Genomic DNA, 17,569 nt, shown 5'->3' with positions numbered 1-17,569 from the left:
GTCTGCACCCCAACTTCCACATTGTTCAAGCATCAACTGTATTGTTTTCCTGATTTTGTTGAGTAATCTGTGTTCTTTTGCAAGTTGCTGGACTTCCTTAAAACAATTATTTTGCAATTTTTCATTAGGCAATTTGTAGATATCCACCTCTTTGGGGCCTGTTACTGGAAAATTATTTTGTTCCTTTGGTGGTGTCATGCTTTCTTGATTTTTCAGGTTCCTTGAAGTCTTTCTTTGCTGTCTTCACAAAGAAGACACTTTCTCCAGTCTTTACTGACTGGCTTTAGTAAAGAAACACCTTTACCAATCAGAATCCTGTCTAGGAATTATGAGGCTCTCTTAGACTTTTTCTATGGATGTACCAACTCCACACCTCTTGTTCCCTTAAGGGAGAAATTCTTAACTTCTTTTGCCTTCTCTCAATCTTGCAAAGCATGGCTGGGTGCTGAGAACTTCCTGTTTGTTTTCCCTAGGGTAGTGCCCTGAAATACTCTAATTTGTATGCCTTCTCTCAATCCTGCAGAGTTAGCTGGCGGTCTTGCAAGCCATCTGCAAAGGCTCACACTTGCCATCTGTGGGGAATGTGCATGGGAAACCCGTCAAAGTGGGGATGAGGTGTTCAGAACTTTGACGTGTCCACGAACCAGAGGTCTGCAGACACAGTCTCCCAAGGAGCTTGTGGGCAAGTCACCTGATGTAGTCCATTAAACAAGTATTAAAATCAGTGGCCCTCTGTTGAGTTCTAAATCCTTATATCTGAGTCTTCACCTCTCTGCCCTGCTCTCAGCCTCTCCCAAACATTTAACTGTGCCAATCCCGTGAGTATTCTGAGTGAGGTGAGAAAATAGTGAGCCTCTTGGGCTGCAATCTGTACATCTGGGAAAACTGGGCACTATACTCTCACTTTTCCCTGTGGAAGAAATCATGGGCCGAGGGGGTCTATCTAGGCACTGAATTGTGCTGCCCTGGGGGAAGGGTGACACGGGTAAATTGATACTTCCTATCCTCTTCAATGTATTCTCAGAATTTTTTTCCAGTGTTGTGTTGGAACATCTCTGCTGTACTCCCGGACTCCCACAAAGGTGCTCTTATCTATGAATAGATGTCAAAAATTGATGTTCTGTGGGGTGATGGTGGCTGAAAGCTCCTATTCTGCCATCTTGCTGATCTCAGTTAAATAATATTTTAGAATCAGTGTCTTATTAGGGAACTAATGGGCCTGAGGATGTTGTAGATGAGGAGAAAATCTGCTTCTCATTTTAGGAAATATCATACTATAGATTATCTTGGCTCAAGTTACCTCTCTTTGTGTAGATCACTTCTGCTTCTTTAAGCATTTCTTGGAATTTTCAGAGAGACTCTCCCACATGCTCAGGAAGTCTGCTTCTAGGATATTCATACTGTGGTGCCTGACAATGGCCGTCATATTCCTGCCAGGACCAGGAGGAACTGTCTTTCTCTGCTGTTGCTCTACAGTCCCCACCAGGCATAACAATTTGCTATTGGAAACAGACCTGACCCTTCAGGATACCAAAATTATGTTTGTACCTCAACCTAGAACCAAGACATGATCTAGAGGCTGATGACATTTTCAAGTAACAGCAACTCCATTTTTCTCAGAGTTCCAATTCTTTCCAATAGCTAAAGGTTTCTTATCTACCTATTCAAATTCAGCAGGGCAATTCCTGCTTTTCTTAAGGACACATTCTTTCCTGGGAAGCTAGCTTGATGTTCAGCTTCCTTTGCAAATAGGTTTCTGCCAGACTGTTTGCAAAGCATGCCCATATATGTCCAAATCCCAGTAGAAGTCATACTTAAATGCCTTTCCAGAAGCCATCTTAATCTCTATAGATCAGTTTCCTTTAGATCAGACACACCAGTCCATGAAAGATGCCCAGAGGACATTTGACATTTAAGTAGCATTGTTCTGATTTCTTTTTACTAGAGAAATAGGAAATATTATTGTATGTATATATAAGGGTTATTTACTTGTCTTCTGAAGGTCCTGCTGCCTCTCAGTGTTCCTTGGTGGTAAACTGGGACACCTCATCAATCTCCTCAGAAGACAGTCTCTCCATTGCCCCAGCCATCATGTTCCCCAGACAGCCAATAGGGCAGCACAGCTGTTGACCTTGCTCAGGGTCAACAGGGACAGGATCAGCAGCAGAGTGACACAGCTGAAGGCCAGCACCACAGCCAGCAAGTCCTTCAGTGTCTCACAGGAGGCTTTAAACCAAGATACTGGTGACTTCTTGAACTTCAGCAGCTCCATACCCACCATGTATATGTTCCCTTCCCCAGGGAACTCATGGTGACTTTAGAGTAGAAAGAAATTTTAAAACATATTTTGGTTACAGATACTCTGTCTTTAATATTTTTTGAATAATGCAGACTCAAGCAACTTCACAAAAAGATTCTACAGTGGTCCTCCCTTATCAGTGGCTTCCCTTTTCACAATTTCAGTTATCCATGTCAACTGTGGTTCAAATATTAAATGGAAAGTTCCAGAAATAAACAACTCATTAGTTTTAAATTGCATGTTATTCTGAGCAGCATGATGAAATCTTGTGCCATCCTGCTCCATCTCCCTGGAGGTGAATCATCCCTTTGTCCAGCGTATCCTGCCAGTTAGTCACTTAGTAGCCATCTGGGTTATCAGATCGGCTGTTTCAGTATTGTAGTACTTATTAACTAATTAACTTATTAACTAATTATTGTAGTTACTTATTAATAAGTAACCCTTATTTTACTTAATAATGACTCCAAAGCACAAGAGTAGTGATGCTGGCAATTCAGATATGCGAAAAGCTGTAAAGTGCTTACTTTAAGTGAAAAAGTGAAAGTTTTTAACTTAATAAGAAAAAATATTTATATGCAAAGGTTGCTAAGATCTACCATAAGAGAGAATTTCAATTCATAAAATTGTGAAGAAGGAAAAAGAAATTCATGCTAGTTTTGCTGACATACCTCAAATTGCAAAAATTATGGTTATAGTGCATGATAAATGGTTAGTTAAGATGCAAAAAGCATTAAATTTGTACAATAAGATGTTTCAAGAGAGAGAGAGGGAGAAAGGGACCACATTCACATAACTTTTATTAAAGTGTATCGTTATAACTGTTCTATTTTTATTACTATTGTTGTTAATCTCTGTGTCTAATTTATAAATTAAACTTTATCATAGGTATGTCTCTGTAAGAAAAACCGTAGCATAATGGATTTGGTACTATCCATAGTTTCCCATGTCTACTGGGCATCTTGGAACATATCCCCTGAGGATAAGAAGGGACCACTGTAATTCAATTAAATTCAGGTAATCCTTGATATTTTACCTTTCTTCTTTTTATCTTCTATTGAGCAACTCTTTCTCTTCTCTTTTCCTTGTCCCTTTCTGTATTCATTGTTGCTCTCAAGCATGACTCTTTTTATGGGAAAATATGTTAGAATACTAGTTGAGAATGTTTTTTCTTAGAATTATGTAAGTCAGAACAATGCCTGAAGTTTCATTTTTAGTAAGTTGTAGTGCTTGGTTTTTAAAAAAATTAAAAAGAGTGAATAAACTCCTCTCTCTCTTTATATATATATATATATATATATATATATATATATATATAAATAAAATAGAGTACATGTATTTAATGTATTTTCATCAAATGAATTTCATGTGTGTGTGCTTAACATCCTCCTAATTCTCTTAGGTTAAATATGAGGCCAAATGTTTTCACATTTGATACCACTGGTGAAGTAATGCGATACAGCAAAGTGAAATAGTGGATTTAATATTTATTACTGTGTAATGCTATGAGCTAAGTGGTAAACATTTGGGGCTGTTCTCTTACTTTCCCCAAGGGATTAATTTGGAGAGGAACGGTGGGAGGAGCCTGCTATCACTGGTTCACAGATACCTAAGCATGATGACTTTCATTTTAAGGTAAATATGGGGAAAAAATGGCATAGATTACCACAGGAATATGGACAATTTGTAGATGATCATTTCATTTTACAAGAAAATAAAAACAATGGGTTGAGAAATTATGCATATTATATGTTTATAACACATTCATAGTAATTAAATGTTGCTTATTAAAACATTAATAATTGAATAAGATTAAAATAAAATATCTAGCTTTAACATATTAAATTATTTAGTTCTTATATTATTAGGGAAGTATTATGATATTACAGAAATAGAAAGTAAATAAATAAAGTTAGAAGAGCAATGTTTCATGAGTGTCATGGACACAAAACCATACCAAATATTGTGAGATTCCTGTCCACAAAGGCTAAGGCAAATCTGGCCAAAGCCAAGTTTTGTACCAAGAGCTGAATTATGCTGCTTTGTTTCTGAGAGTACTTCAAAGTGGGCAAGTCTGAATGGCAGTTGGCAAATCCAGGCTGAGGAGTGCCAAGGGCAGTACCCAAGAACTAAAGTTCTACATCAGGGCCAAGAGGCTTGTACTTTGATACAACATGAGTTGAGTCAACATGAAGGAGCAGTCACTGAAGAGTGCAGGGTCATGAACAACTCTGAGATTCTAGGAACTTATTTTCAGTGTTATTGATTCCTGACCTGTTGTCAGAGAAACTATAATCAAGGATCAACATGAGGTTGGAAAGCTATGGATGATTAGATACCACTCTCAGGGTAAAATTGGTTGGTAAAACATTTTTTAGTGAGAATTCATTCAACAGAGCAATTATTAAGTACCAAGTATGTACCAAAAACTATAGAATGAATTGCGGATACAACAGTGACTAACATATGGTCCTTGCTCACACCTGGAAACGAGAAATTGTAATGCACTTGTTGAACGCTACAGTGAGGATTAGTAGAAGGTGCTGTGGGAGCACAAGGATTATCACTGCACATGGTCTCAGTTGGTCAGGGAAGACTTTCCAGATGAATAATGTCAAGACAGACCTTAAAATTGCATAAAAATTATCTAGATAATGGGAGAAGTCAGGGTGGAGCTTGTACAAAGGCTTACAGCTTGGTGTGCAAGGAATATGAATCATAGGGGGCTAAAGCAAGTGTGGAAAGATAGATTCTGGGATCTCAGCTCTCCTTTTCATATTTTTGGGTGGGGGGAGTTGGTCAAGTAATACTGTTGAATTTATAAGACACAGAAAGTTTCTTCCATTAACTTATTTTCTCATGGGTAAAGAGCAGTATTTTTCATTAGTTGCTTGTATAATTAGAAGAAGAAACACACACATCACCTGCTTATAAACATGTTTTAAGTACACACAGGAAAAGCTTTTCTAGTAAAGGATGGAGCTTACCTTGGAGAAGCACTTTTCGTTTGTTCTGTTGAACTACATTATACTTGGCTCATCCTGGATCCTTTAGACCAATGGACATTATGAACTTTTAGGAACTTGTCATGGAATTTGCATCCTAAGAATGATCATTACAGGACTCTGCTACCTTTAGTAGAAAGTGAAAATTTGGATTTAGTAAAAATATAACACATAGTACCAACTTATCTACAAATATTTTAAAAATTTTCATCAGAAAGTGATTGCAAACCTAGGATTCATCATAAAAGGATGTTGACTCAAGATTGACAGATATATAAAAGCAAACCCAAATTTTAAAATCTACCACATTTTTTTCTCCTTGACCAGATTTCAAGTGGAATGTGTTAACAAATCATGTTTAAAAAAATAATAAACAAAAAATTCTATTTAAAATAATTTGTGTTTAGTGTGAAAAGTGACAATATGGTAGAATGTAGAACGTAAAATAAATCTAGATTAATGAATAAAGGACAAAAGAATGTAAAGAATCACATGAAAGAGAGAATGGAAGAAAGTAACTCAGCTTCATTTTTTATTTTTCTAAATATTTTTTTCTCTTACATCTCTCAGAAATTAAAAAAAAATTTTTTTTCATGTAGGAAATCTATAGATTTTAATGATAATCTGTGCTGTCTTTATTGTAACAAGACAATGTGCATACCTTGTAGAAGTGGTAGGATTTGATGTCATCTTTCATGTGACTGGGGGAAAGAGATGTGCACAGAAAACAATAGTTGTCACAAGTAACACAGATTATGACTTAATAGAGATGTTTCCTCAATTCTTGTCCTATGACAAAAGATCTCTGGGATTAAAAATTATATCATGATAAATGGTAATATTTGTCTATCTTTCCAAATGCAGCTTTGCTTTCAAGAGCAGTTTAATTCAGTCTGGTGAAGAGCTTGCCCCCAGTATTGACAAGAAGGTGAAGAGTCCTCCAGTATTCGGGCCACAGGAATAAGTTTTCATTAAGCACCTACTTCAACATGAAACTTAAAGATAACTCTGGTATGGAAATTTTAAAATTTCCCTTTAATCATTTATTTATTTATTCTGGAAATTGGAGATAAAATTGATTTAAGGCAAAAGGTGATGGCATAAATTAGAATTCCAAAGTTAGCAAATTACATGTATAAATGTGTGTATATGTGTGTATATATATATGTACTCTTCTGAACACAAATTTTATTTTCATTTTTAATATAAATATGTCTGTTTATAAAGTCATGGAACTGATTTTTTTTAAACAAACCATAGTAGAACTTACATAATCAGAAAAATGTTAAAATTCAATGTATTCTTTCTGGGAATTCATACATTCATCCTAAATATGCTGCTATTTTTCAAACCACATTTAGAATCACTCTTTTGAGATATTTTAAAAAATTACTATTTTACAAGCCACACAGGAAAATTCATCTCTGTGTATCATAATTAAGTGACACATTTTAGAAACCAAACACCCTATTATCCAGCTTTATCTCTCTATCTATCTTCATGTTTAATTTTGGCTATGAAATATTTTTCATTGCTGCTAAGCAAGAAAAATCAAAAACACAGTCAAAGATTAAGATTTAGCTCTAGGGAGGATATCTTTTATTTATTTTTTTTTTACTTGCCATTCATGCAAGATCTTAGTTCCCTAACCAGGGATCAAACCCGTGCCCCCCAGCAGTGGGAGCATGGAGTCCTAACCATTGGACCGCCAGGAAATTCCCTCTAGGGAGGATATCCTTGGTAAATGCATAAATGCATGATATATTAAGTGAATTAAAAATATATATATTCTCAGTTTAGAAGATAATTTCAAGAGTTTCAAACTGACAAATCTCAGCATCAGTAGAAATCTGCAACTTCTGAAGTTAGCCACCTAAGATGGAACTGGAATCATTTGAAAGATTAAGTGCTTTTATGTTTATTCAAAAAACTTCACATGGCTTTATAGGCACACTGTGTATAGAAAACAGTCCATGCACACAAAAATGAATATATGAGCATGTCCTTTTACCAAAAGGAAGCAATTATAGTCAGTAGCAAGTAATTATTTTAGTGAAAAGTACATTTGCTTTTCAATTTTATTCTATACTAGAATTTGATCTGAAAGTGATCTTGGAGACCATTTAGCCCAACCTACTCATTACTTCATAGGCAAGAAAAATGTGGCACAGAGAAACCAGAAGCTAGATGGCCTGACAAAGGTTACATAGTCATAAGTTTTAGTCCAGAATGCTTGACCATTGATACAAGATTCTTCCCATCACATCCTGGTGCATCCCAATTAAGATTCATTTTATATGAGACTTACATAATACAAGGTGAGTTTTAAATGTTAAATTATAGAATACATTAATTTGTCCTTTGTGGACTTTAAAAAGATAAAGCTGCATTGTTACTTTGTTTCACATGCTGAGAACTCCATACTTTTTAAAAGTCACATGGGGGTGATTGAGAAAACTGGATTACTTAAGGAAAAGTCTAGTTGTTTTTTTTGTCAGTTGCGCTGCTTGCTTTATTATTGCACTTGTACTGAAGAGTGAAATCAGAGTGTTCGTTGACGATTTTATCATTGTTTTTTACCCCGGCACTAAAGTTTGCTGAAGGCTTCTATTTTTTTCATAGCCAGTATTTTACTCTCTTTCCTTGGGAGATTTTTCTAAAATATTTCAGAAAAACTTTTTTGTCTTATTTGCATTTTCTGGCTATCTTTTACAATGACGTATTTAAAACATTCAAAATCATGAGTAGATATAAATTCTTAATATTATCATTGTACAAAACATATTAGACTTTAATATAAATAAAGTAGACTTTATTACCATATCCTTTTGGTAATAAAGTATGCAATAGTCCCTCAGTATCTAAGGAAGATTGGCTTCAGGACCCCACCCCTCATACCAAAATCCACAAATGTTCAAGTCCCTTATATAAAACAGCATAGCACAGTCAACCCTCTATACCCACAAGTTCCAAATTTTAGAAAACAAATGTGGATACCGTCGGATGCAGGGGACTGATTGTATTTACTATTGGTATTCAATTGCTACTCTTTTGAGTTTTGATTAGTTAACAGATTGAATGTTCCACAATTTTCCTTTTTAATCACAATCCTCTAATTTAAATTTCCAAAGCTCAAGCTTTTGCAAGGGTACCTCAAAATACGTTTTCATGCTGGATGTATTACCTTTTCACAAAAAGTGACCTTGAGGTACCCAGCGGTGAGGGATCCTGGGAATAGAGCAGAGTTGCTTCATTGCAACTCAACCAGTCTTTAAAAATATACCTTCACACCCACCAAAGGAAGACTAAAGGATATAATCTGAGAAACTATTTTCATTTAGAAATAATACAGGTTTTAGAAAACCATGCTTTAATATTCTTAAAAAAGATGCAAAAAGACATGGTCTCTCCCAAAAAAGGCTGAGACAAAGGCAGAGCAGCTCGTACTGAAGAGTTCAGATTGTAGGACAACACAAACAGAAACAGAATAAAGTCTATATTGAAGGCAGAAAGAAAGGACTAGACCATTCAGAAATGATTAAGAATTGGCAAGATGAGAATGGTGGGATATTTGTGTGAGGAAATTAGCAGCCTGTGCAAAGAACTTTAAAAAAAAGGGTGGGGATGTGGCCTAATCAAGCACTAAACTTAATGTTATGCAAAGGATGTAGAATTCTAGGAAGGGTGGCCAGAGATGAGAAGTAAACAGAATCAGTTCTTGAAGGCTCTAATATGCATTTTTAAGGAATTTATACACTATCTTGAGGGCAAAGTGGAGCAACTGAAGAGCTTTCTTTATTATAGGATTGACACAACAAGACTTGTATATTAGAAAGATTACTCTAGCTGCAATGTGGAAAACAGACTGTGCCTGGAGGCATGGATGTCAGCTTGTTTTAATCCACAGGAGACAGGATGGTGGCTTGGACAAGGTTAACGCTGATGGGGTTGGAGTGAAGTGATTGGATTCAAGAGATATTAAAGAGAAATCTTAAAGTGATAAACTAAAAAAAAATTTGATGATTGAATGTGGCAGAAGGGGGAAGAGAATAAAGCAAGGACAAGATATAGGTTTTTACATTAGGTAGCAGGGTTCATGGCAGTGCCATTTAATAAGAGGGGAAATGTAGAATAGAAGGAGGCATGATCTTTTGAAAAACATGGTGACATCAGTCCTTTCATGTTGTGTCTGAAGTATATTTATGACAAGTATATGTATGAGTGCCAAGTGACAGTATCTAATAGCAGTTGGATATATAGATCTGGAGCTCAGAAGAAATCCCTGGGATAGAGATATAGGTCTTGAAACTTGGAGAGGATACATATATAGTGTGGTTTACGCATACAATGGAATATGCTTTTCATTGATAAAAAGAAATCAAGTACTGATATATGCTACAATGTAGATGAACCTCTAAAATATTATGCTAAGTGTTGGGCTTACAAAGAGTAAAGGGAAAATTTAGTGCAGTGTTCGAGAAACCTTAGGAAGAGTGTGTTTCAAGAAGAAAGAGAGATGAATGGATAAACAAATTGTGGTATATACGTACAGTGGAATATTATTCAACCATAATAAAGAATGAAGCTATGAGGTGGATGAACCTCCAAAACATGCCAAGTGAAAGAAGCCAGAGACAAAAGGCCACACATTACATGATTCCATTTGATATATGAAATATCCAGAATAGATAAATCCTTAGGAACAAAATGCAACCTAGATGTTGCTAGGGCTTGGGAGGGAAGTGGAAATGGGGAGAAACTATTTAATGGGTAAGGGATTTTGGTCTGAAGTGATGGAAATGTTCACAGCTACATAGATGTGGTGGAGGCACAATACTGTGAATGAACCAAATGCCACCAAATTGTTCACTTTAAAATGGTTAGTTTTATGGTATGTGAATTTCATCTCAATAAATTATTTCCTTTTAAAAAAGAAGGAAGGTAAAATGACAAAAACAAAAGCCACTGTGAAATCAAGGAAGAAAAGGATGGAAAAGTTTCCATTTGTTTTAAAAAGAGCTGTTGGTAGTGTAGTGGGAAGAGGCCAGATTGCAGTGGGTTGAAGAATGAGTAGGATGTTCAGAAGTGGAGATACTAAGTGCTGCATCTGTGAAAAGATTGGGCTGTGAACGGGAAAAGAAAGATGCATTTCTAGTGTGAGATGGATGTGCTATCCCGGGAAAACTTTGTCTTTTTTAAGATGGGGTGACCTTAACATGTTTAACGGTTCTCAAGAATGATGTAGGAGAAAGTGAGAGGCTAGAGTTGCAGGGCTCTTTCTTGCCATGGGGGAGACCGTGAATGGAGGCTTGTTGGTAAGTGTAGTGATGGTAGATTGTGAGATTTCCCATGTAAGTACTTGTATTTTTAAAACAGGACACGAGAGGAGAAGAAACTGCTGAAACTGAGGGAAGAGGGGATTAGGTAAAGATTTAAGGAAGTGGAGAAGGTTTCAGAGAATCTTTGTGGTGATTAGGAATAAAAGTTGACTTGAGAAACAAGGGGTTTAGCCCCCTGGGGTTTCTAGTGGCAAGATCTACCAGATGGCGTACTTTCTCCTGAAGCTACCATCTTTTGGGATATAGGTGAAAAGAAAGTGGCTAATATAATTGATCCCTTTAAGATAAATTAAAATAAATTCCATGTTTGTGTGGGACAGCAGACAATGTGAGTAGCTAGAGGACAACCATTCCTCTTTTTTATGACACAACTTTGCTTAACTTTTTCTAATGAGGGATTGACTGGCATTTGCACATTGCTTTACAGTTTGCACTTCCGTATACCTCCTCTCATTTGATTGCCAATATAACAAAATGGTTTATTATTAAATTTTCATTTGTTAGGTGAGAAAACATAGACTCAGAGGTTGAAATGTGTTAAAGATTACACATAGGCTTTCGGACTGTCAGGGCTGAGTTTTGGACCATGTCCATGAAGCATTCAGACTACATTTTGTTTTAATAACTGAAGGTGGAATTTACCAAAGTATAAGCTGGAGATAAGCTGGAGAGACAAAGACAACTCCTTACCTCTGCAGAAGGCTGCCTAGATTGCACACAAATGAGAGAATGGAGCTTTCTATGAAATCTGACAAATAACAAGGTTGGATGCAATACATAAAATATATATTATATCTTAAAAAAAATCAATCCTTGGTTCACAGCTCAAAATAGCATTTTTTTTTTCCTGGTGCAGTAGCGGATGCTCTGGTATTATATCAAGCAACATTTAGTGAGCAAAAGTAACTGAATGCAATATATTTACCTACAGTAGTGCCAGGGCTTTTTAAGGCACAGTATTGATTTACTTCTTTCAAAACCAAAGTGATAGCAAAAGGGGAAAAATGATTCAGGAAGATATCTGAGGATTTAAAAGTGGCAAACACAAATCCATTAGTTTTAAAATGGGTCAAAAGACAAACCAGAAAACTGTGAACTAGTGAATCAGTGAATTCAACATCTATTATAGGGAAAAAACAGGATATTGTGTAAGGGAGAATGTAGGGAGAAAGAAGGCAGAAAAGGAGTTGGAATAAGATAGATTTATGCATTTACAGTCAAGTAAGTACACATGTTTTCCTCTTACCTGCAGCAATAAATTATGTTTTCTGGTGTTTTATAGTCAGCAGACATGTATAATTTATTTATTAGTGATTTTTAAAAATAGTTATAAAACTATTCTGATAGTTTATTTATCATGGGAGAGTTCATGTAAATAAAGCAGGATCTTCTTTAGTCATCTCTGGCCCTGTAGCTCAGTGTGGCTCAGATAAGGCACCCACTGAGATCTAGAAGGGACAGGCTATATTTGCCTTGCTCCTATTGCTTAGAAAACTCTGCCTTCAGGATTGAATTAGCAGGATAGCAAGCCCTGAGCAGCTGGCAGCTTAGTGTAGCTACTGTCAGAAGAGGTTTGTTTTGCTCAACTCACAGCTTACTTGGCCAAATCCTTAGTCACTACAGCATCAGGGAAAATGGGTACAAGGAGAGAGGGGATACCAGAATAGCTGAGTCAGTCCTGAAGGTGAAGGAGTGACAGATATTGAGGTCAGATCTATGCTACATCCAACTCAGCCTCCATTTGGGGACTTAAACTGGGTTACCATGCTTGTTGCTGTGTTGCCATAGCAACGCCACCACTCTAAGTCATGAGTGATGAAGATAATCTTGCAAAAATGGTAAGCTTTTTTGTATTAGGAGAAGTAGAAAGAACTTTTCACTTTGTTTACTAAACTATACCTTTTTGTTTATAAAATGTGTCCAAAATTCTAGAGTTGGTAGAGCTCTATTCAATCATATTCCCCCCTCTGTCACATTTAAATGTTACTGCTTTTTTTTCCCTGTTGGTTCTTTGACAGACTCGGTAATTAGAGTTTCACTACCTTATAGCTCTCAAAAGCAGTGATTTTCAGTGTGCCACGACCACCTGCTTGTTAAAACGCACCTACCTAACCTCATACTAGATTTCCTAAATCAGAATCTCTAAAAATGGAGCGCTGAAATCTGCATGTTTAACAAGATCCTTGGGAGACTTTTAAAAACACTAAGTGTAAAATCCATAAAGAGAAGTGCATGTTTCAAAACTATACAATGCGCTGAATTTTCACAATCTGAATAAACTCAGGTAACCAGCACTTGATCAAGAGACAGAATAAGACCAGCACTTCTTGATGCCTTGATGCCGACCAGAATATAGCCAGAAACCTCTTGAGTAACCATTCCTGTCACTGCCCCTACCAAGGATAAACACTACCCTGATTTCTAAAAGCATGGCTAAACATCATCTGTTTTTGTAACTTAAACGAATTGAATCAAACAGAATGTAATCTTTTGTGACTGGCTTCTTTTACTTCACATTATATTTGTAAAAATTGATCTGCATTTTTGCCTGTAGTTGTAGCACATTCTTTTTCATTGTTGAATAGAATTATTTTGTGAATATACCATAATTTATGTATTCATTCAACTGTTGATAGATAGTTGGCTAGTTTCCAGTTTAAGACTACTTTGAATAGTGTTGCTATGAACATTCTAGTGCTTTGATTTTTGCAGTATATATGTGTGCACTTCTGTTGAGAATGTCAAAACAAAAATTGCCCTGGATGACATTAAACAGGTAAGAAAGACTTTGTTCAAGGACATTGCAGTAGCGTAGAGATTCAATGCAGTCTAAATTTAACTCCACTGAAAAAACATTTGGAAGAATTATTAAACTATGGGGTACAGGGATTATAGGTCATCTGTATTTGCTAATTGACCATCTCCAATTACCTCTCTTCATGATAGAAGGTAGTTTTATAACTTGGAGCTGGGCACCGATTGAAGTTAGACTTCTACCCTCTTGTAGAGACTGGTGGGTAGGGGTGCTTTCTTCCTTTTTGGTTATGTTTCAAAGGGATGGCTCCCAGGCCCTTGAAAAAAAATAGTCTTGGGTTGTAAAACTGGCAAAAGACTTTTTAAAAAGTTTCATTTCAAAGAAGCAGAGAAAGAATTTATAATAACAAATTTTCTAAAGTAAATGCTCTACAAATAGGAGGTCAGGGACCAAAAGTAAGGAAGAAGGCTGTGTAAATTTTAGTCAAGTTGAGGGGAATATTAAGGTCATCTTGGTCAATAATATATATGAGAGTGAAATTGGTGGGTCATAGATTATGCAAATATTCACCTTTAATAGATACTGCCATACTGTTTTCCAAAGATGTTGTACTAACAGTATAGGCAAGTTCTGGTTACTCCACATCACTAAAATTTGGCATTTTCCCTCTTTTTCATTATAGTGATTCTCATGGGTATAAGTGGTATTTCACTGTATCCATATATTCCTGTAATACTAATTAATTTTTAGGAGCTATGGGCTTTGAAATTATATCTGAGGCCTTTTCATTATCTTCAGAGACTTCATTATGAGTTTCCTCCTTAGATAAGTTAACACGGTGAATTATATTAATAGAGTATCTAACACTGAACCATCCTTGCATTCCTAAATTTTTCATATTAAAATTTTTTATTTAGCTGTTGAATTATGTTTGATGATATCTTATTGAGGATTATTTCATCAATATTCATGAGTGAGAAATGTCTGTAAGTTTCTTTTTAATTCCATCTTTCTCAGATTTAGGGATTGATGCTAAAAAATTATACAAAAATATTCACAAATTTGCATGACATCCATGAAGAGGAGACAGGCTAATCTTCTCTGTATTGTTCTAATTTTAGTATGTATACCCCTGAAGTGAACACATGCCCATTAAGTCCTTAATTTCAGGGAGTAAGTTGTTCACTTTGCTCTTTTATGGCTTTGTCTATTTTTTATCTATCCTGTTTTTTTTTTTACTATGGTTTATTTTCCTTCTTTTATATCTTCATCCCTTCATTGTCTATTCACTTCTATATATCCAGTGGCTTCAAGACTTTCCGACTTATAGTGGACATCTGATAAATATTTATCAAATTAATGGAGAGCTGAAGGAATAAATTTCTTCTATCATATTCAGCATATTGATTTTAAGGGGGTTTATTTCTTTTGAGGTTTGTAAATTTTTTTCTTGTGAGCTTGGCAGAGGTTCTGTGGAATTTCAATATAAACTGTGATAGAAAATGTTTGCTCTCTCAGGGATCTAGAATTTTCAATATCCTCAAACACTGTTATGTTTATTTCCTAGATCGTGTCTCTATTATCATGTGCATAGCATATATTTAGACTACATACTTGAGCATGCTATAAGCCTAAGTACTCTATTTCTTAATGGTAGTCATTCTGTTCTTTTATTCTAGATATGTAACATATTTTTAACACCTCTCTAGGACAGTATATATATATATATATATATATATATATATATATATAAAATTATAATGTATATTTATATATAATATATATAATATAAATTATAGATATAATTTAATGGCTAGGGCAGTACTTCAAGGATCTGAGCTTCATCCAGGTGACTTTCTTTAATCTTTCCACTTTCTAGGCATCTAGAAAGTCATATCTGTCCATACAACAGTATTAGATTTTAGCCTTGAGGAGCTAATGAAACACCCATGAACTACAATTAAAACACTTTGAAATTGTTGGTCTAATTTTGTGTTTTCTCTTTTTTGCTGGTCCCTGAAGAGTCACTTTATTTTTATGCTTGACTTTATATTTAACAACTTTCTGAATTACAATTTTTTTCAGCTTTTCTCCATGTAAGGAAATAGAATATCTCTTTATCAGTTTGGTCTTCCTTATTTCTGGTAATTTATTTCCTAGTGATTCTCATGTTCACTTAAAATTTACAACCATTGATGGGGGTAACTTGGGGTAACTTAATGGTTTAATAAAGTTGATCTTATTCTATTTATAACAGTGACGTGGCATATGGCATTTCTTTGAATTTCTATATGTTCCTTAATGCAAAGAATTTTTAGCATTTTGGTATCCTGCATCAACAGAGTAGGTGTACAAATAGAAGACACAAACCATTAAAATGAACAAGATACGGCCAGAAAGATATGAGAAAATGTAGTGAGGAGTAGTTTCTCAGAAGTCAAAGAAAGCTATAACTTCAACAAGAGGTAGTGGTAAATAGAGTTGAATGCCACACAGAACTCAGGTTTTATAATGACAGAAAATTGTCTATTACAGTTGAAATATTAAGACCATTGACCACTGTTGAATTTAGCAATAGTTGTAATTGTGGAGGCAAAGGTCAGATTAATTTGGGTTAGAAAGTAAAAGGGAAGTAAATAAGCAGAGGCAATGAGCGATAATTACACTTTAGAAATATTTAGCCTTGGAGGAAAGGAGAAAAGTTGCCAGGTAGCCAGAATCCATCACTGGGATAGGATAGACAAGATCATGTTTATAATTCTGAGAGTAAAGAAGCAATAGAACAGGAATGTAATTTATTAAGAAGAGAGATGGAATCACTTGTGAAGTGAATTGGCTGAGGGGGCAGTGGAGATTTGGAATAACCTTTAAATTATGAAAGAAGGTATACAAAGGCCATGATTTTGATGGTTACATAGCTGTGGCAGAACCCATTATTTGTTTACTCAAAAGATATTCTCCCTCTATTTACTTATCATATAAACTTTGATTTTTTTAGGGTGCCAATGTACTCCACTGTAGGGCTGTTAGTCTAGCCATTAATGATTTAATTGAATTGTAGAAATATCTCCGTTTCTTAAACTTTTTGCAGTTCTGGTCAAGGAAGCAAAAAGTTAGGTCTTCTAGGGAGCTTCTGCGTAAGTTTTCCCTTTATTGATAAAAAGAGAAAACTTGACAAAAGATCCCTTTTGCTACTACCCAGATTCCTGACATCGAATATGACTGTTTTATACTTGAGCTATGGAAACCATTCTGAGACTATGAGGGAAGAGTACAAAGACAAACAAAAATCCAACAAAAAGAGAATGACAGAATGGAAGGATAGATGGAGCCAGGTTCTTCCATAATATTTGTTAAGTCCCTGCACCAGACCAGCACCAGACTTGTTAAGCTATGTTCTATGTTATTTACAGTCAAAAGATAACTGATTCAAGTCATAGAAACTTTCCTCTCAATAGTGGTTTGCTATTGTTCATGGAATTATTCAGTCAATATGAAAGTATCATATACTAAGTAACATCTCTATTTCATTATATTATGAGACTCTGAACTTATAAACTATCTCAAAAAAAAACCCAAACAGGTTTCACTTTTGTATTTCCACTTTTGTCAAGTAATAAAATTATAGCAAATTTAGTAATTAGTAACTCTCATTAAAGAAGATACCAGAATTGTTTTCCTTCATATTAGCTAACTTCCCATTACTAACATGGATGAGATTTGATAAATGTTAGCTGAATAAATCAATCAAAGGTAACACATTCAGTTAATTTTATGACATACTCTAAAATGCTTTACTTAATTCTTTTAAGATGAATGAATTCTAGCTCAACTATTGTTAGATGTTATTCTCACCCATTTTATGAAAATTATTTTTTTCTTCCCTATCTTGTGGTTATCAACATATATGGCTCTCTTCTGCTAGTAGAATCCAGGAAACTAAGTTCAGCCAATTGGATATAAGCAGAATAATGTAGACAACTTTCAAGTCATATCTTTAGGTAGGAAACTGCATGCATTCCACTTCCTCCCATTCTCCTTTCTTATGGACTGGAACATGGATGGAACACTAGCGAGTTAGCTTTGACCCTGTAAAGACTAGAAAAACAAAACAAAACAGTACCTTAAGGGATCTGGATCCCTGATGATCTCATGGAACATTATAGCCTATTTG

This window comes from Balaenoptera physalus, assembly GCF_965194825.1.
Source record: "Balaenoptera physalus genome assembly, chromosome: 13".
NCBI classification, from domain to species: domain Eukaryota; kingdom Metazoa; phylum Chordata; class Mammalia; order Artiodactyla; family Balaenopteridae; genus Balaenoptera; species Balaenoptera physalus.
The sequence above is the reverse complement of the archived record's forward strand: the minus strand, read 5'-3'. Positions refer to the sequence as shown.